Source organism: Aotus nancymaae, unplaced genomic scaffold, assembly GCF_030222135.1.
Source record: "Aotus nancymaae isolate 86718 unplaced genomic scaffold, 86718_ANA_hifiasm-v0.15.2.pri h1tg000006l, whole genome shotgun sequence".
Taxonomy (NCBI): Eukaryota; Metazoa; Chordata; class Mammalia; order Primates; family Aotidae; genus Aotus; species Aotus nancymaae.
This window is the reverse complement of record NW_026988417.1, coordinates 33,477,842-33,499,379: the sequence shown is the minus strand read 5'-3', so window position 1 is coordinate 33,499,379 and position 21,538 is coordinate 33,477,842.

The following is a 21,538-nucleotide window of genomic DNA, read 5'->3' as shown; positions in this document are numbered from 1 at the left end:
TAGGACTTCTGGCCTCTGGAACTACAAGAGAATACATTTCTTCACCAAGTTTGTTGTAATTGGTTACAGCAGTCATAGGAAATGAATATAGTGAGTAATAATGCAGGAAATATGCAAGCAGACAGAACCACTGGAAGTGAGGAACATGTCCCTGGAGATTGCAATGACAGTAAGTGTCAGGAACATCCCCAAGGGAGGGGCAGCTTTGCCTTCCCTTCATATCCTCAATATGCTGTGTGTTAACACAGCTGCTCTGACTCCAGCCATTTACCTCAAAATCCTCACTTCTGCTTTTAATGTACTTCTCATCCTGCCCTTGTTTTCCAGATCACCTGGATAAGTGTCTGCTTATTCCCCTATTTGTAGGTAAAGATAAAAATCCAGGAACAACATTGAAAAAGATTTCTTTAAGGCTGGATGAAATGATCTGACAGGGTCAGCATTTTTTGTATTTCATATCCCCTGGTTTGGACCTGGGTGAAATCTATTTCTTCACCTGGGTTCAAATTCAAGTCCTGCTAATTACTAAATATATTACCTCCAATAATTTAATTAACCTCCAGAGTTGTAGTTTTCTTATCCATAAATTTAAGGTACCATCTTTCTCACCAATTCATTGTAAGCATTATAGATCTTGTAAGTAAAATGCCAAGCAAATAGCATTTAGAAAGTGACAGGCTTTATTAATATTATTATTCTTTATGATTTACCCAGCCTTTTACTGTCTTCACTCAGAAAAATCACAGGGCCTGATATCCTTGTCCATTTTGCTTACATGAGTGGGTACTTGAGGTGAATGCTTGGCTGGGAGATTTGTCTTGCCACTGGCCAAACTCTCAATTCCTCAACATGTTTTTTTTATAAGGAGCAAATTAAAATGTCAAGCTTTATGAGAAAGGCAGTTGCCAGAACGATTGTTTAACTGCCCTTATTATTTTCTACATAATATTAAGTGATCAACACACTTCATATTGCTTGCATTGGTTTTCACAGCCTCTGTTAGTTCAGTATTGTTCTTCGAATTTTTTTGAAAACCTTAAGTGAAACTGAAGAAGCAGCCTTCATTCCTACCTTGATCCTGGTTTGAAGAGGGGGTGACAAAGAAGAAGGAGGAGGAGGGGGAAAGAGGAGAAAGAAGAGGAGGAGGAGCAGGAAGAGAAAGGAGGAAAAGAAACTTCCGCATGCAGATTTAATGGGCAAAATTTTGTCACTGTTTATTTTCTTATTTGGGAACTGAGAAGCTGGCTTCCTCAATCCTCTATTTAAAAGTAAGATTAAATAATATTTTATGCCCTTGTTGATACTTAAACAAATTAACTCTTGGGGATGAAATAGCCCCAGTGTTCTGCTTTCCCAGATGAGCTTATCAGTTCATTTTCCTCCCTGTATGATAGCAGGACTTCCACATGGCTAATAGCTAAATGCTCTGGTCGTTGAGGCAAGATTTCCAATAGCCCTCATGACCCGAACTTCTTGCAATCTTATGCCCTGTATTTTCATACCAAAAATCATTTTTTGAAAGACAATATGAATCTTCTGCTGCCTTTTTCTGAATTTATTTCCTTACAGTCTAGCTCATGCATACAATTTCCATTTGGAGTATGAATATGAGCCACAGAGAGGTACTTCTGACTCTAAACATCCTCTGGAGTTTCACACCTTTTGTCTGCTGACATCTTCAGCAGAATGTCATGCAAACACTTTAAACATGTCCCAAGCTAAACTCAAACATACACAGATAAGTATCAATTCAGAGGGGAAAATAAAAAAGTTCCAGACAGAGGGTATGGAGTAACAACTAACATTTTCAAAGAGTTGGATTTCTGCTGACTTGGAGTGGTTGGAGTCAGCTTCATATGATTGATAATTTTGAAGTAAACCTTAAGAAAAGAGAGTAAAATGACAGAAAGTGTTTGATTTTTGCCAAGAGATGAATGGTGGGTGATAAGATTCAGAGATAGGAATACTCAAAGAATGTTGGTAGCAGAGTGAAAGACAAATCTGAATAGAAAACAAAATATGAATTCAGATAGGATTTATTTAAACAGAATTAAAGCCCCAAATAAGCTTAGCATTCAAAATTGTCCAAGGTTTTGCACATCACTTTTTTTTAATATGGTACCTATAAAAGTTAATTTTTTTTATTTTTTATTTTATTTTACTTGACTTTAAGTTCTGGGATACATGTGCTGAACATGCAGGTTTGTTACATAGGTATACATGTGCCATGGTGGTTTGCTGCACCTATCAACCCATCATCTAGGTTTTAAGCCCTGCATGCATTAGGTATTTGTCTATGCTCTCCTTCTTCTCATGCCTCAACAGGCCCCAGTGTCTGATGTTCCCCTCTCTGTGTCCTTGTATTCTCATTGTCCAACTCCCACTTATGAGTGAGAACTTGTGGTGGTTGGTTTTCTGTTTCTGTGTTAGTTTGCTGAGGATGATAGTTTCCAGCTTCATCCATGTCCCTGTAAAGAACAGGAACTCATTCTTTTTTATGGCTGCCTAGTATTCCATGGTGTACGTATGCCACATTTTCTTTACCCAGTCCATCATTGATGGGATTTGGGTTGGTTTCAAGCCTTTGCTATTGTAAATAGCACTGCAATCAACATACATGTGCACATGTCTTTATAGCAGAATAATTTATAATCCTTTGGTTATTTACCCAGTAATGGGATTGCTGGGTCAAATGGTAGTTCTGGTTCTAGATCCTTGAGGAATCGCCCCATTCTTCCAAAATGGTTGAATTAATTTACACTCCCACCAACAGTGTGAAAATGTTCCTATTTCTCTGCATCCTTGCGAGCAATTATTGTTTCCAGACTTTTTAATGATCACCATTCTAACTGCTATGAGATGGTATCTCATTGTAGTTTTGATTTGCATTTCTCTAATGACCAGTTATGAGAGCTTTTTTTCATGTTTGTTGGCTGCATGTCTTGTTTTGAGAAGTGTCTGTTCATATCCTTCACCCACTTTTTGATGGGGTTGTTTTTTTCTTGTAAATTTGTTCCTTGTAGAATCTGGATATCAGACCTTTGTCAGATAGATAGATTCCAAAAATTTTCTCCCTTTCTGTAGGTTGCCAGTTCACCGATGATAGTTTCTTTTGCTGTGCAGAAGCGCTTTAGTTTAATTAGATCCCATGTGTCAATTTTGGCTTTTGTTGCCATTGTTTTTTGTGTTTTAGTCATGATGTCTTCACCCATGCCTATGTCCTGAATGGTATTGCCTAGGTTTTCTTCTAGGGTTTTTATGGTTTTAGGTTTTACATTTAAGTCTTTAAGCCATCTTGAGCTAATTGTTTTATAAGGTGTAAGGAAGGAGTCCACTTTCTGTTTTCTGCATATGGCTAGCCAGTTTTCCCAGCACCATTTATTAAATAGGGAATCCTACACATAATTTTTTGTTATTTTCATAGAAATGCTGGGCATATCCTGTCTTATTTATTTTCTACTCTTATTTGCCTGCTCAAATCTGAGTAAATTTTGTCTTACAATATCTTTTCCACAATATCACAATATTTTGTAAATTTTATTATTTGAAAAGTTATGGTTTAATCACATTTATTTTAAATCACCTGGCTTTCACTGGATGTTGCATGTTTTGTTTGTATTGTTTTTAATATCCTGAAGTTCAGTAAGTCCTGCTTATCACAAAGCTGTGTCTTTAGTTAGTTGGCACTGAATCTGATCGCATCTGCATGCTTGGTCACTTTAGGCCTTCAGCTTAAAGCCTTGTAGTCCATATCTAAAGGGGCTATAATCAGCCACCTCTATTTGACGTATCTACTCATTCTGCACTTTATGGAATCAGAGAAACCCCCCACATGTGTTATCAAATACACTGTTTCTTTTTTCAGAAATGAACAAATGTCCAAGTAGCTCTATTGTTAAGCTTGCAGTCTTTGGAGAACCAAGATTGGTTCTCTGGATATCCAAACACTCAGCAAGCTCACCACTTGACACAATCCCTTTAATCAGGCATCAGTTAGGTTTTCCAGCACTTCAGTGCTGAAATCAGCTATATACTTGAGGCTTGATGGCTCTTCCCCAATTGTTTCAGGGGTGCCATGACCACTTTGCTCTAGGGAATGTTCAAGAAGTACTCTATACAGTTAAGTTTCACAGAGGTAAGACAGAGCTTCTTCATGTCACAATATATCCCATTGTTCTGACACTGAATTTGAACCAAACATAGACAATTATATAATGTTTTCATAAGATTTTCAAGGGATTATATAAGCATATCTTGATGTAAACAGTTCCCAAATTTGTGATATATAAAACCATATGTTTCATACTAATTATTTTCAAAGTTGTATGATTTATTATAACTTGGAATTACTTTAATTCTGTAGTAAGAAAATTGATCACTTTATAAATATTTTGATAAGATTTTTAAATTCTACCACAATACAAAGGAAAAAATAAGGGAAAAGTTGACATCAAGTGAACAATTATGTATCTGCTAGTAGACATAAAATTTAAGAAATATTGAGATACATGTTTTTATTTTTCAATTCACATTTCTTAATTTATTTTTTTATAACTGTGAGTTTCACGTATATAATGATATTTAAGTTCATATTCTGCTGTAGGCATAAAATTTCAATGACTCATTATAAAAGAATGACATTTTAAAAGTCTTATTTTCTGTCTTTGAAATATTTGATGGTGATTTAAAGTTTGTCTTTGAAAACTGAAGTTCTGTTGAATCAGCGAGAGCAGTACTCCAGGGCAAGGTAAGGGCAGTGAAGTTTTTCTTAAACTCTCATCTTTCATACTGTCTTTTAAAACATTTGTATGTTTCATTCTAATAGAATAAATATATAGAAAATTTTATTCAGGAAGTCTACTCTTAATTTTGTGAAGAGAGTATAGAAAAGTATGGGAATAATAACTCCGAAATTGCATGTGAAGATTAATTTAAAATGCAAATTTACAGTCCTTTTAACCAATACCAGTAAATATTGATTACAACTAAGACAAGATAAAACAACCTAAGATTTACTGTTTAAGTGCAGGCATTACATAAATGTACAAATTGAACCCACATAGTTGAAAAATTAGAAGTATAGAGTTGAAGATTAGTGGCTTAATGACTTTTTTGCACTTTCAAGCAAAGTGACAAATAAATCAATCCAATTAAGAAATAGAGATAACTAATAACTACACATAAAAAAAAAATTACTATGATCTTCTTATGTCACCTAGGCTGGTCTCAAATTCCTGGCCCGAAGCAATCCTTCATCCCCAGACCCTTGAGGAGCTGGGATCAGTGAAGTAAGCCACCATGCCTGGTTAAAAATACAAAAATGTTTAACCTGATGATATGACTTGTGTAAATGGAGCCTTATTGACTAAACTCCGACTTTCATTACTTAACCGTATATGTGTCTTTGTCACTATTCCATCTATGTTTGAAACAGATATTAATTCCAAATATCTTCTATACGGCTTATAGTGTTTATTCTGCTTCCCAGATGGAAAAATGAACAAATTATTCACTAAGATAACACCATTTTTAGAAAATTCAGTGAATTTTCTGTACTATTAATGCTGATAAGATAGACAGGAATCCTTTCTTCATGGAAGTAGTGAAATTCTAAAAGTAGCGATTTTGTTGTTTACTTTGGTTTGGTTTTTATTAGTGTTTAAGCACTCACCCAAATAATTCATAATGTATATCTTAACTTCCTCATTTGGCAAGAATAGCAGGTCAATAAAAAACAGAAAATGGAAGAAAAGATTTTTTTTTTTTAACAATAGGGTTGAAGACAGTAAACATATTTTTTATGGCAATATTCATGTATCAGTACTAACAGCTGAATAAGACCTCATTTCTTCTCTTACATGACAATTACATTGCAGTGTGTTGTGTTGTTTTATTTTAATGTGTTCTTCTTTTTCTAAAAAATACATTTGATATTTTTGCTACATCTTTCTATGACACTCAGAAAGGAAATAAACCACATCTATCTTTGCTATTCCTTTTGCAAATGTTCTTTGTTCATGATGTGTGATTTCTGGTTTTGCAGGCTGTGAAGGTGGATGAATGTGGATAATGCTTATTATGGCTCTACACTTCATGTTGCTTACCTAACTTGCAAAAGTACTCTGAGGATTAATGCCTATTTAAAGTACCTTACTATTGCACTTTCCATTAGAGAGAATGGCTCATACACATTGCAGAAATCACCCAGTGGAAATAAAATTATACATACACTTAGAATCCTCTGAACTTGCAGTAGGCTAAATTTTAATGAGACAAACATTTTCTACAGCTGTGCTACAACGTTCTTAGTGATCAAAAGAGGGTGTTGAAATACTATGAAGAAAATAATTTAGGGGAAAATGTAGGAAGTTTTTCATAATTATGAGTATTAGTCAAATAACATTTGAGGAGCACTCAGTTGTCTGCATTTGGATTGCATAGTCAGTCAACCTTATGAAAGCAGTTTTTTTGTTAAACAGTTCATATAGCTAATTTCCCCAGATAATGCTGTCTTTCCATTATGAACAGCAAATTTAAAAGATTATAAAACTACACTACTAATCAGATACTGTGCCTTTTGGCCCCAGAATTGCCACCTAGTGACTATTAAAAATAAATGAATCTCATACGTAAGAAAGTGAAAGTCCTGAGAAAATTCAGCACCAATCTGTGTATATTTGCAACTTGCCATTAGGTATACAATAAAACACATTTCCTCAACCCATTACTTTTTAATCTCAGAAATAATATAATCATTTTTATTAATACCAGTTTTTAAAATGATGTAGCCGTTTTTCTAGAATGAAATGTTAAAGTTCAATGCTCCCACAGTTGTCTGCTTAGTTCCTGGCTATTTATCTCTTACCATGAATACTCTAGACCACAACATAGTCCAGCAACTGGAGGGTTAAATTATGGTAAGGTAGGGCTTGTCCAGGCACTTCTCCAGTGTTATCTAGCTAACTGCATCTGTTCTAATTGGCTAGGGACCCAGGTTTGGAACAAAATTAACTATTCTATGACTGGATTTGATTATTCGGATAGATTCCTGAGTCAGGATGTGACAATTTTATTCCTTTTCCCATGGTATCTATACTTGAAAAAAAAAAAAAATGCAAAGTAGTGCTGCATATGTCCTTCTGTATTCACTCAGACAGTGAGATATAGAAATCACTGAACCCTGGCAGTCATGTTTTCTCCCTTGTGGAATAAACTAGATGCAATCAGAGACAAGAAAACTAAAATATGAAGAAAAGATAATGAGTAGAATGAGTATCTACTACAGTTGCTCTTGAACTCCCTCAATGCTTTGCCGTTTTTACAGCTTGGCTGTTCAACATATGAGTTTACAAACCACAAATTCTACACTTAACCTGTGATAATTCTACCTCCTTTGTTCCTTAAATGATGAAAACCTTTCAAAGGCATTTGCCACCATTTGGAATAATTTATATGTGAATGGCTTGATGGTAGTTCCCTCTTCTAAGGCACTTCTCTTGTGAACTATTGAATCATCAGCATGACATATAGATATTAACTTACCATCGGTGTTCAACAAATACTTGAATGACTTAATGACTATGTCTCACTTTTGTTTTTTATTTTCATTATCACAGCATAGTCATAACAACCGACAGTGAGCATAATAATCATTGATCTCATTCATTTGATTTAATATTCTTATTTCTGAATGCAGTCAAAACTTTGACAACACACAACTACATTGACATATGAATGTTATCTTTGATGATTCGCTATGTGCTCTATTACACTGTCCCAAATATTGCTACTTAATTAATATTGCTTATTGCATTGTTAGAATTGGAAGAGGACTTTGAATTTCTGTAATTTTGTTAATTATGAGAAAACTGAGATCTAAAGAAGTTAAGTGATGTCTTCAAAATCTCATAATTATTTAATAGCTAAACTAGGAACAGAATTGGGAATGCATTTCAAATCCCTTGATGTTATTCATTATTATATATTATACCTGTATTTTAAATATAGGTATATCAAATAAATATCAAATTAATACCTTTGCATATTTTAATTAATGATTTTTAAATACCATTAATTAGGCTTGGTTACATAACTATCTAGTAGATATTGCCAGTTCTGTCAGAACGAATTTTATTTTGTTCTACTTTTTTCACAAGTGAGTATTATAATATCTAACATTCACATTACTACTATATATGTGATGTAATGTCAGTCATATAATTTTAATAACAAATCATTTAATTTTTAGATTACTGTGGTGATAGAAGCTTAAACATCTTTATAACTCAAAGAGAAAAACAAGCCTGAGCCCATATTTTATTCTTATCATGCCCAATCTCCTCTGACACATAGATAGCTTACTCCCCAAACAATAATTTATGTCATAATGGCTGCCAATACAGACTTAATATAATCTCTTTATAGTCTTGATTTATTGTTGCTAATTGTCTTAGCCAAGGCTCTTTACAAAAGAAAGCCTGCCGCAAAGTTATACACTTAAGCTTTATTGTGTGAGGCAATACCAAGACAACACAAAAGAAAAATCGTTTTATGAAGATGGCTTTAGTTTCCAAAAAGTCACAGACTGTTGCTTTCTGGCAGGATGTTTTTTAAAATTGCCCTGTAGACTCTTGCCCCATGTCAGAATCTCTAAGAATAAGAATGGAAGAGTAACTAATTTGACAGTTCCTTATCATCTCCTGCTTCCCATTAAATGATTTTCACCCCATAGAGTATTAATTTATCGACACTTCTAGAATGTAGACTTCTGAGTAACTGCTGGGGAATTAAGATCATACATTGCACAGTGTGGTCTGAGATCAGAAATGGTAGTGGCCTTCACAGGTTGAGTTGAATTGCACTTCAGTGCTATGGTCTTATGAGTACAACAAGGTCAAGCAGAAGTTAAACCTTAGCTCCTTCCACAGATGCTAAGAATACTGGCTATCAAAGACAGAGAGAATGTGTTGAGTAGGATGAATTTGGTGGCTGCATTTTTCAATGGGTAAGTGAACGAGAACAGGTTGGGCCTAGGAAAATCAGGAAAGGAGCATAATTTGGATATAATACATGGATTAGCTCGAGTAAAGAATTGGCTTCCCAATGAGTAGTCTTTTGGCTCCTTGATCTACTTATGTATACATAACCACAATTATATATAATAAATGATCTTTACAATAAAAACATTTAGCAAGTTGTAGAAGAAAGAATAACAATTCTATTTTCTTCCATACTATTGTATTCCACAGAAAAGATAATTTTAGTTTTACAAACTTGAGTAATTAATTCATTAGAAGCCTGTTATTAATTTTCAAAAAGATGAATATATTTCCCACATCTCCAAAACATACAGAGGTACATTTTACATCATACTATTCAAAACAAACAAAATTATGATATATTCTAGTTCAGATTAGATCTAATTCTTAAATATTTGTGTCATTAAATATTAGGTCCTTATCAGTAATTCAGAACCAGTTTTCCCAAGAATTCTCCAAAACTGAGTATTTTACGTAATTTTCCATAGCAAAAAACAAAACAAAACAAAACAAAACAACTCTTTTTCTAAATTTGATCCTATATTACTTCAAATGTATTGGTGAACAAAATATCTATGATTTTAGTTACCTATACAACAGCCCTTGTTACCTGGTTCTGATTCTATCTATAAAAGAGGGAAGAACAAACCTTCAGGTATTAGATCAAAGGGGTAGCGGGAAGCAAAAAAAGTAAACAAGCAAGAAAATAGAAAAATAATAAAATTCTAAGCATAGAGAATAATCAAATATTTCCACTTCTCTCTACTCATGTCTTCTAGTGAGCTCTCACATTATCTCAGCAATAAACTGCAAAGACCTTACTTTTATTTATTATGTGCTTTATAAATAAAATATTTTCCAATTTATAATTATAAATATATTTGTGTGTATATATATTTATAGTTATAAATATATAAATATTTTAGATTCTTTATATTGAAATTGAGAAACTATCAAAAAATAAGGAAAAAAAATGAAAGAAATGATTAACCAGAAAACCACTGTGTTATGTTTCTTTCCAGTCTTTTTATATGTATATATTCACAATAACCCGCAGTGATCTTAAGTTTTCAGTAGAATTTTTGATAATTAAATACTCCAGTGTAAACATAACAGAATATAGAATATTTTTATCAAATCAAAACGTTTTCTCAAATTCTTTTTTAGTGAAATCTCCTGCTTCTTCCAGAGAAGACAATTTTTTAATGTCTGTCAATATAGGTTAATCTTGAATCTTGCACTCAACATATTTTTGGATTTCATTTGTGCTGTTGCATTCACCAGCAGTTCGTTATTTTTATTGCTGAGAAGTATTAAATTGTATGCTATTGCTATAGTTTAACTGTTCATCTCCTTCCAAACTCATGCTGAAATTTAATTACTATTCAAATAGTACTAAGAAGTGGGATCTTTAAGAGGTGATAGTGCATGAGGGCTCTGCCCTCATAAATGCATTAATGCTATTATAAAAGGAGTGAGATTCCTTATAAAGGGATAAGTTCAGCCCCCTTTTGCCTCTTTCTTGCCCTCTTTTTACTCTTCTGCCATGGATGACAAAAGAAGGCCCAGAGCTTGGACTTTCCAGCCTCCAGAATCATGAGTCAATAAATTTCTATTCATAAAAGTTATCTAGGTTGTGGTATCCTGCTGTAACCGCACAAAATGGACCAAGACAACTATCTTTCCATGTGTTTACCTTTCTTCTTTCGATTGACCTTTGGGATAATTTATCAAATCTTAAATGAAATTAATATAGAAAAATAACTAGTACACTTAATTGAAGCCATGTCCACACACATAAAAAATAAGCCTAAAATAATTTTTAAATTTAAGCTTCATGTTTCCAAATATGGCTCTTCACTCATCAATTTCTTAAAATGAGAAAGCTATGTATCTATGTGTAAGTGTGTGTATTTGTGCATGTTTGTGTTTCTCTTTTAAGAATGAATTAGATTTTATAATCGGAAATTTAAGAACTAAAAATAATATGTATTTTGTTAGCCTTAACAAACTTTTAAAAAATATAAGCACTTTTACTGAGGAAACTTTCCTTCAATTAACAAACTATTAGAGAGTTTGATAGAAAATGACAAATTGTTCAGACAATTTGATAACCAATTTTAGTTGTGTTCAAATATTTCCACATCCATGAATTTCGACCCTTGATCCAGATTTCAAGAATAGCATACGCAATTTTCTCTTTTCTGTAATAACATTCTTTTAATTTTTAAGTTATTCTTCAATATTCTTTCCACACTGAAATGCTATGCGTTTAGTAATTTCTTTATTTATATTTTTATTTAAGTATAAAAATCATGGTCTTGTATAATCTAAATAGAAGAATTTTATAGAATTTGACAAGAACAACAACTGCTTGTGTGTGTGTGTGTGTGTGTGTGTGTGTGCACATGTATGGTGTTCTGTTAGAATTATAGCATGATATACTGACTGTTAGACATCCCAGACTGGCTCTCTTGGCTTTCCAGATGTTCTGTATTTGTCTCTGTTTCACAAAAACTCATTAGTGTAAATATTTCTGCAATGCTGGATCATAGCCTGAAAGAAAATGAACATTTTGTTCACTGCTGTTCACATCTATATGTCTCCACAGAAAGGAGATGCCCACAGTTGTTTTTTACAAGTCACCTTCTGTAGAATCACTCAAACATAGGGTTGCCATTCAAAGTTGCTACTACTTTGGAAAAACTAGTATGTTTAATCCTCCATTGTCAGTAAGCGAAGGGGAAGAAGTACTTTTAACGTAAAGTGAGTACAGTTTCAGACTCTGGGAAAGTATAAGCCTGATGTTGTCTTGAGAAGTACTAACAATGAGAAAGAGAGAGATAGTGAGACTAGTGGAAAGTACTGACCAACCAATAATAGGAAATTCCTGTTAACTGGCGAAGGCTTCAAAGGCCTGTGTGGTCTCTGTCACAACAACTCTACTCTGCTAATGTACCTGAAAATAGTCATAGATAGAACATAAACAAATGAATGTAACCCTGTTCTAATGAAATGTTATTAATCACCATAGAAATTTAAATTTCACATAATTTTAATGTCATGAAACTTGCTTCGACACATATAAATATTTATATATATTTCAAATGTTATGTAAAAAATATTTATATTTCAAATGTTATATATGTAAATATTTATATATATTTCATATATATATTTGAACTTTGATACATATGTTTCAAATGTTATATATATACATACATATATATAACATTTACATATACATGTGTGCATATATATGTGTGTGTATATACATGTCTGTACATATATATACACACACACATATACATAAAATTTCAGCTCCTAGACCAGAGTTAGCCCACAGATTGTAGTTTCTGTCCCTTATTTTATTTCTGTCAGGTTCCAGTTCAAGTTCTTGTTTTCTCAATGAAGATTTCAAACACAATTCCGTGACTTACTCTCCACTGAAAATGTTGAATGGACTGAATGTTTGTGTCCTCCCAAAATTCATATATGGAAACCTTAACCCCTAATGTGATGATATTAGGAGGTGAGGCTTTTGAAAGAAAATTAGGATTAGATGAGATCATTAGGATTGAATCCTTATTAATGGAATTAATGCTCTTATAAGAGTCTTGAGAGAAATTGATTCTCTCTGAGAATACAAGAAGAGTGGGCAGTTTACAACAGGGAAAGGACCCTCAACAGACACCAATGATGCTGGCAACCTGATCTTAAACTTCCAACTTTCAGAACTATGAAAAATAAATTTCTATCTTTTATAAACCACCCACTCTATGGTATCTTCCTATATGTATTAGTTCATCCTCATATAGGTATAAGGAAATAATCAAGACTCAGTAATTTATAAAGCAAAAAGGCTTAATTGACTCACAGTTCTGCATAGCTGGGAAGGCCTCAAGAAACTTGCAATCATAGCAGAAGGGAAAGTAACTCTTCTTACATGGCAACAGGCAAGAAAGAGAATGTGTATGTAGGAGGAACTGTTAAACACTTATAAAACCATTAGATCTTGTTAGAACTCACTCACTATCATAAGAGCAGCATGGGGAAAACCGCCTCTGTGATCCAATCACCTCCCACCAGGTCCTGACCTTGACATTTGGAGATTGTGAGGATTACAATTAAAAATGAGATTTGGATGGGGACACAGTGCCTAATCATATCATTACAGTATCCCTAACTGATTAAGACAAAGTGTAATCACTTTTTCCGTGTTTCATGCTATGTATTTTTTGAATTTTCATGTTTTTTTCCTTGACATGCCTGTATTTTTAATTTTTTTTTTTGAGATCTATGACACTTTCTAGATCACAGAGGTGTGACTAAATTTCTATAATTGGCAGTCCTATACATTATTCTGTCCTATAGGTTCTAACAGCTGAATGCTCAGAACCCTTTTAAATATTGGAAAATATAGTATATAACTTTGGATTTATAGCAGCACTTGAAAATTTGAAAAAAACCTGGTATTGATTATCATGTGGCGACAATTGGCTGGGGCTTAGTAGCAGCTGTAAATTTGGAAAAAAAGGCATTTGATTTCATAATTGCCACTGTCTCCTTACTGCTTGTTTGTGATAGGAGAATTCTTAGATGGCTCCATGGAGCATGGTGGGAATCTGTGAATATAATGATACCTAATGAGATAGTGACTCCTATGAGTACATTACCCAATATAGGACAGTGCTGCTGCAGACCAAAGAGAGATTCTCGCACTAATTTTGAACAAGTAGAGGTACATGTGGTCAGAGAACCATGTGATAAAGGACTCTGGTGGCCTCTATGAGCTGAGAGTGACTGCTGCCAATAGCCAGCAGAGAAATAGTGCCTTAGTCCTGCAACTCCAAGGAATTGAATTCTACAAAGAAACCTGAATATGTTTTGCAGGTAAGTTTCAGCCTCAGATGAGATTGCAACTCTGTCTGTCACCCTGATTTCAGGCAGCCCTGAGCAAAGAATACAGTTTATCCATGTCTGTAATCCCGAGAAATCTTAAGATATTAAAAGTATGTCATTTGACCTACTAAATGTGTGGTCATTTCTTATGCATCAGTAAAAAGCTAATACCCTATTACTTTTCACCAACACAATTCACTTTTTATTCCTACTTAGCCTGAGACTGCCAAAAAGCTCTATTGCCAATAAGTCTCCTACTTTGCAAACAGTAAGAAACTGTGGAATTTAAAGATTTTATTTTCACTCACGATTGATAGGATCTAAAATAGTCAACCTTTCTGTGCTGAACAGTAGAAATACTAATAGAACCCAGAAAGCTATTAAGTAACAGGCTGTTTCCATGTGAGTAAAATTGATGGATTGTTCTAGACACAGATCTGCTTTATATCCCCATTTATTACCTTTAAGGCGGTGGAAAATAATCAATTTGAAAAGAGGAAATGCACTACCTTTTACTCCAAGTAATGAGATGGGTGTCTATTTGCTTATTATATAGTTTCCAGACCTACCATTCACAGATGGGTTACATGACCCACATCAGACACTCCTATTGTGGCCTCTCTGTCTTCCCCAAGAGAAGACCCTAATCTACCCAATTCACCATCTGTGAATCTTCTCAGATCTCCTACTTCCACTCTAAAAATGATCCTTTCAGGACATAGCTATACCTTAGTGCTTCATATATAATAACTATTTGTTGACCCTCTCCCCTGGTACTTCTTTCTACCACTCCTATATTCTTCCTCTTGATTTTATACCAGTGTTCCTGTTAGATGCTGCTAGAATGCGATAAATAGAATAATCCATAAACAGTATGAGCTAGTCTTTCCTCTGTGTGACTGTCCTTATAAGCAACTATATAAAACACTTTCAGTTTTAAGAACGTGTAGTTTCATTTTGCTGTCCAAAAATCTTCTTTAATGCCTTCTGGAATTTAAAGAAAATTGAGTTAATAATTCAGTGAAATATCTGAGCTACAAATATGATTTATGAAGAATATAAATATAAAATATGAATTACAAAGTAAGACTATATTAAAAAAGAACAAATTGCAAATATAAGTACACCTTTAACTAAAAAACAAAAACATATAAATAACACATTTATTTCACAAACATTTTTGTTTCTTGCTTATTACATGCTAGGTACTATTTTAAGAGCTTCATATAAACTCATTTAATGCTTACCATGGCCCTATGAGTTAGTTGCAGTTATTATCTCTACTGAATACAAGAAGAAACTAGAGAGCAAAGAACCTAAGTCACTTATTCAAGGGCACAAAGGTAGAAACTGGTTGAGCCAAAATTTATAGTCAGATCATCCTTCTTTAAGCCCATTCTTTGAAATACTATACCACGTTGCTTTCATGTATTTTTCTCCATTTTCCACACTGAAAATTAACACATAATAATACATTAATAACAATAACATTTAAAAATATTGTAATCATACCCCAAAAGCAAAGTATATGTAAGGAAAACTGTCTTAAAGCTAATTTAAATATGTTTCTTATATAACCTTTCCCAAAAGAGTGATGATAAGACCCTAATTTCTTTTTTTTAAACCATAAAACACCTAAGTGCCTTCTGTTATGGCATATTCATATAAAAAGCATATCTGCCCTTTTTTGATAATAGAGAAGAGTGAGATATATTTCTAAATATATTAAATTCATTTTAAGCAATTTGGGTCAAATAACGTAAATCTAATTTCAGTCAATTGACAGAGAAGAGATGAGAAAAACCAAACTAGAAGGAATTTTTATAAAACCTTTATTTGTTTTCAAATTATAAACCAATCTGAAATATCACCCAAGAGTTGTGAAGTCAATTTAAGTTCTAGTACTTATAGTTTCTCTGCTCTTTTCCACCTGTCTCCATTATCCCATAAATACTTCAAGATAATTCTATTTCCTATTTATAAAATTTATAGTAAAGTCTTACTCAGAAAATAATCTCAGATAAAAAAATAGGACAACTAAAGCACTTAGTATTTCTCTACAATAACTGTACTTTTTATTAAAGGATTAAAAAGAACAAAAGAGATATATAGATATCTACATATATGTATATATACATGCATATGTATGTATAAATATCTAAGCAAAAGAGATGCAATATGTAATACAGTAATCAAGAACACGGATTCTGAAGCCAGAATGATTTTTAATCTGGCTTTCCTAATTTCCTGCTATGTGAATCCCTGCAATGATTTAATTTTGATGGTATTTAATTTTCTAATTTATAAAATGCATAATAACAAAATAGAACACATATACAATATGTGATATATGCAAAATATAGCACATAATATGAATACATTGAGGACTCAAGTACAATAAAGAACAACTTGATTTATTCCTCCCCCTTCCTGTTCAAACTACTTTAGAGACACGTTCTTCTTTGTTCTTTGGTAGAATTCAAGGCAAATTCCTTGACTTGTCTTTTGGTTCTCTGGTACTGAAAAGTGTTTCCAGGTATTCAAATCAATACACAGACTCATTTTAATAAAATGTCCAGATCCTCAGAAGTTCAAAACTTTGAAAAGTTAAAGCTTCTCTCATTCTATACTGAACTATTTTAAAATTAAAGAGCCTGTAGGGAAAGCATCTAAAATAAGTTTATTTTCTATTTTCCCTACCATATTCTTCTTCTCTTCTCTCACTGCGATTCCACTGGGACACAGTGGTAAGGTCAGAAAGAGTAATAAATGCGTGGATATTATAAAGAACAGCCATGGAAGATGCTTTGTTCTGGTTGTAACATTTCTGTATGGTCTTTGGACAATACCTCTTTTTTTCACTGAGGGATCCCTCACATGCAATGACAGTCTTTGGTAAATTCTGGTAGGTCACTTAGAAGTATCCTTGCTCAATTTCTAGGGGTTCAAATATTCCCTTCCTCTATATTTGGAAGGATGTGTTTTTATTTTTGTTTGTTTGTTTTGCTTTGCTTTGATTTGTTTTCCCAGATGGTGTTTATAACATGTTGATTAAATAATTCAGGTTCATTACATCAATGAGAAGCAGTCAACCTTAATCCGTGACCATTGTGAGTGGAGCTACTTTTCAATGGATGTTAATTTGGATTTTACAGTCAAGCTAGTTTATTATTCTTTGGAACCATAGGGAGTGAATCAGCTACCAAATACTGTTTTCTCCCAGTTCCAATGAACATATACAAACACAAACACTCTTTGTTTTCCCCATGAGACTTGCTATAAGAAGGAAGTTTACCCATCCCTACTCTAAAAGGGCTTTGGTAAGACCCAAAGTTCACCAACAACTTCCTGTCAATTCCTAGGCTCTTTTATGATTGCTTGAGTCCTTCTTCAACTGAATTTGGGGGAGGATTTAGTTACCTACAGATTACACAACGGATTGTCACATAGTACATTCGAAAATGTTGCTTAGATGCTATCTCTCTTTTTTGGAAATTTGTTATAACTTGTTATAGTATGTTATAAGCTTTTGCTTAGTATTTTGCATGTCACTGAACACCAACTTGAAATTATTTTTGTAACATCCTACTATATGTTCTTATATTCAAATACACAGAAACAGTTATATATAATAGAAATATTAAAGCACTGTCATTCTGAAAAATATAGATTGCATAGGGAGAGAAGAAAGGACTGATAGAACATGTAGAAAATTAGATTTTTTGCAATTGATTTTATTCATTATAAGGAACAACATTGCATAGATTAGAAGAAAAAATAATGTGTTGCCTGAATTATGGAGATGTAACTAATTTTCCCTTAAATCAGTCCAAAAATTCCAAGAAGAAATCAGATAGCTGCTAAATACTGAGTGTTTGAATATCTTTGAAAATGCACATGGTCAGTAAGCTAAAAAGATAATTCCATAAAAACTACAAAGCCATTAATCTCTACTATTATTTTATTTATTATTTTATTATTCTATTTTTTTCCTCTTTCTTTCCCTACCTTGCCTCCTATCTGCCTACTTATCTATTTATCCATTATCTCTTCTACCACTATGTTGGAAATCATCCATAAAAATAGATAGGACCCACCCACTGGGATAAAATACTCATTTTTATAGCACTATTTAAAGGATTCTAGAGCTTTACACATATTACCTCATTAATTTTCACAATATCCTGCAAAGTGAGTAGGTGGAAACTATTTCTCATTTTATGGTTGAATAAAGTAAGATACTGTAAACTTACCAAAGGGACTTATGTAGGAATAAAATACAGGAAATCAAATAAGATATGATTTTGAAAAATATAGATTAATTGCTTGCCTAATGTTATTGTAGAAGTTAATTTCATATGTTGTGAACTATTCAGAAGTTCTTAAATTGTTGATAAAATTAAAGCTACTATCTCTATATTCTTATGCTAATAAATGGGGAATCTTATCAAATATAATAGATCTAGTAATAAAATAGCCACTGATAATATAGATTGAGCACTTATGCTGTTGCAGGGGCTTCCTGTATTATCTAGTTTTACATTCACAGCAACCTTACCATTTACCACAGCCTAAGAAATTATACTTGGATAATTTGTTATCCCAAAACTTTACAGCTTAAAATAACAATCATTTACTTTCTCACACAATTTCTGAGTTCAGAACTCTGGGAGAATCTTAGCTGAGTTGTTCTACCTCAGGGTGTCTAACAAGGTTGTAGTAAAACTGTTGATTGAGGCTGTGGTTTCGTATGAAGTTTCAGTTGAAGGAAGATCCATTTCTAAACTAACATTATTAGAATAATCCAGCTACTGGAAGGTTGTTAGACTGAGAACCACAGCGCCTTGCCAGCTGCTGGTCAGAAGCCTCTCTCAGTTCCTTGCTATACCTTCATAGGCAACATACCTTTCACCTTTCTGGGATCTTCACAAGCAATTTTACAGTTACCCTAAGCTGTATCTTTAGATCAAGCGTTTCTGGCATTATTCTAAATTTGATCTTTTCTCAGAAACCATTTCTTATTAGTTTTATTATCAGTTGCTTTCTGGAGAGGGTATTTTTAACATCAGCAAGTTCTGACTCCAATTTGTTCATCAGTCTTTCTTTTACCTTATCTTTTTTTTTTTTTTTTTTTTTGAGACAGAGTTTTTCTCTCGTTGCCCAGGCTAGAGTGCAATGGCACCATCTCAGCTCACCGCAACCTCCACCTCCCAGGTTCAAGTGATTCTCCTGCCTCAGTCTCCCAAGTAGCTGGGATTTTAGGCATATGCCACCACGCCCGACTAATTTTGTATTTTTAGTAGAGATGGGGTTTCTCCATGTTAGTCAAGCTGGTCTCGAACTCACGAACTCAGTTGATCCTCTGGCCTTGGCCTCCCAAATTTCTGGGATTACAGATGTGAGCCACCACTCTCAGCCTACTTTATTGTGATTACAGATGGGAGCTGCCGTGCCCAGCCTACTTTGTCTTTTTAACCTTGTATGTTGGTATAATCAACAAGAAGAAAGTAGGTGCCATCTTCAATATTCTGGCTGAAAATCTACTTAGCAAATTACCCAACATTTTAGGTACATTTTCTATTTTCCACTTATATTGATTTCTAAGGCTGCCATAGCAAATTACAACAGATCTTTTGGCTTAAAACAATAGAAATTAATTTTCTCATAATCCTGAAGCCTAGAAGTCTGCGATCAAGGTTTGGGAGGATTGGTTTCTATCAAGGCCCCTTTAGATGGCCTGTAGATGGCAGTCTTCTTCTGTTGTTTGCACATAATCTTGCCTCCTCTGTCTCTATCTTAATCTCTTCTTATAAGGACATAAGTCATGTTGAATTAGGGCCCACTCATATTACCTAACTTAACCATAAATACGGCTGTAGAGGCCCTATTTCCAAATATGGTCACATTCTAAGGTACTAGGGGTTAGGGCTTCAACTTATATCTTTTGTAGGACACAATTCAACCCCTAACACCACATAATTACAGCAGTAGTGTTGATAAACTTCTGCTATTATATAACAAAAATCCTCTTTTCGCTCGTTTTAAATAAGACTTCCCTCATTCACCTGCAGGCCTTCACCAACAGCCTTATCAAAGAACACTGGGATTTTATTAACAATTTACTTAACATACCTCAGATATTTTTCGTTTGTTTTGTTTTTTCACATCCTCTCCTCCAAGTTTACTGACAAGTTCAAAGTTATTCCTACATTTTAGGGTGTTCTTTCAACAGCGTCTGACTTACATGTACTAAAATACATACTAAGTATTTATTGCAACATAATAAATTGCTCCAACACTCATCAGCTTTAAACAATGCAAATTGATTATCTGACACCATTTCTGGGAGTCAAAAATCTGGGAGAAGTTTGTCTGGGTTTTTCTGGTTCAGGATCTCTCACTGGGTTGCAGCCAAGCTCTTGACCAGAGATGAACCTTGAGATAGCTTTTAGTTAGACTAGAAATTTTACTTTCAAATTCAATCAAATGGTTGTTGGTAGATCTCAGTGTGGATAAAACTCATCAATGGTAATAAATATTTTAATAAAATAGCTCTAAGTAATATTGATTAAGCACATTTTCAAGAGCTTGTGCATTGCCTAATTTTACACTCACTATTAACTCAGTATTCACATGGTAGGTTTACTCTATAAACTAGTGTACAGTACTTATGTACAATTTATTTTGACTTTAGTTTAATAAATTTCACTAATTTTTCTGGAAATTTTTAAAAATTATGTTTTTGTTTCAATATAACTTTTATTTTTATTTATTTATTTGAGATAGAATCTTACTCTGTCACCCAGGCTGGAGTGCAATGGCACGATCTCAGCTCACTACAACGTTTGCCTCCCTGGTTCAAGTGATTCTCCTGCCTCAGCTTTCTGAGTAGCTGAGATCATAGGCACCTGCCACTGCGCCTGGCTAATTTTTGTAGTTTTTGTAGAGACCAGATTTCACCATCTTGGCCAGGCAGGTCTTGAACTCTTGATCTCATGATCCACCCGCCTCAGCCTCCCAAAGTGCCAAGATTACAGGCATGGGCCACTACATCCAGCCTCAATATGACTTTTAAATAGCATTGATGGAAAATTATAGCATCATGTTTAAAAATCATCATATACCATATTATTTAAAGTATTGACTCCATAATCTCATTTCACTATCCAGAAACTACAAGCAAAAAGCTGACTGTAGCCTGAATTTTACCACATATAAAGACACAGGGCACTTCATAAAAACTACCTTAAGTGAACGAAAAATAAAGCTTGTAGTATCACTAAATTGTTTTTCTAAGAGATTAAGTGGCTTACAAGGAGAGAGATTAACTCTTTTACAACTTTATATCTTCTTTTTCTTTTCTCTTTTTATAAATTGTACTTTGGGTTCTGGGGTACATGTGCAGAACATGCAGGCTTGTTACATAGGTATACACGTGCCATGGTGGTTGGCTGCATCCATCACCACGTCATCTACATTAAGTATTTCTCCTTTGGGATAACTAAAGGAGAAATAATTAATTTTTAAGATTAGATCATGTGGCCCCATAACATTCAGTAAATTTGTTTCATACATTTTATCTTTTTTCTTTTGTTTTA